The sequence below is a fragment of the Otolemur garnettii genome, unplaced genomic scaffold, assembly GCF_000181295.1.
Source record: "Otolemur garnettii isolate 467f Iridium unplaced genomic scaffold, OtoGar3 scaffold00300, whole genome shotgun sequence".
Taxonomy (NCBI): Eukaryota; Metazoa; Chordata; class Mammalia; order Primates; family Galagidae; genus Otolemur; species Otolemur garnettii.
Window position 1 is genome coordinate 254,328 of NW_003852695.1, and position 1,081 is coordinate 255,408.

Genomic DNA, 1,081 nt, shown 5'->3' on the forward strand with positions numbered 1-1,081 from the left:
TTTTTTTTTTTGGTAGAGCCGGAGTCTCATTTTATCTCCCTTAGTAGAGTGAATGTGACATCACAGCTCACAGCAACCTCCAACTCCTGGGCTTAAGTGATTCTCTTGCCTCAGCCTCCCCAGTAGCTGGGACCACAGGCACCAGACACAACGCCCAGCTATTTTTTTGTTGTAGTTCGGCTGGAGCCAGGTTTGAACCCCCCACCCTTGGTATATGAGGCCTGTGCCCTACTCTCTAAGTCATAGGCACCATCCAATGCTGGGCAATTTTTTTTAATCGTTTTTATTTTTGTAATATTTTGAGGAAAATTAAATTATAATTTTTTTGTTTTTTGAGACAGAGTCTCACTTTGTCACCCTTGGTAGAGTGGTATGGCATCGTAGCTCACAGCAACCTCAAACTCTTGGGCTCAAGCAATTCTCTTGCCTCAGCCTCCCAAGTAGCTGGGACTATAGGTGCCCGCCACAAGGCCCGTCCATTTCTTGTTGCAGTGGTCTTTGTTGTCCAGCTGGCCCTGGGCCAGGTTCAGACCCACCACCCTGGATGCTTGTGGCCGGCGCCATAATCACTGTGCCACTGGCACGGAGCCACCACAGGCGTTTTTAGAGACAAGGTCTCGCTCTGACTCAGGCTGGTCTCAAACCTGTGAGCTCAGGAAATCCACCTGCCTCGGCCTCCCAAAGTTCTAGGATTACAGACCTGAACCACTGCACCTGGCCTCTAAATTATAATTTTTAAAGAAATTTAAACAGTTTGGGGTAATGTGTGAATTTACGTGCCCACCGACAACATGCAAGCACCCCTTTCCCTTTTCTCCACATCCTCATCAATACTTGTTATCTTTTGACATTTTATTTATGACCATCCTAACAGATGTAAGGTGATAGCTTATTGTGATTTTCTGTGCATTGTCCTGATTAATGATATTGAGTACCTTTTTACATACCTCTTAGCCATTTTTATGTCTCTATGGGGAAAAAATGTGTATTCAGTACATATTTATACATAGGGGTTTTGTTATTATATTTGCTTCTGAGTTGCTTGAGTTCTTCATGTAATATGAACTCTTTTTTTTTTTTT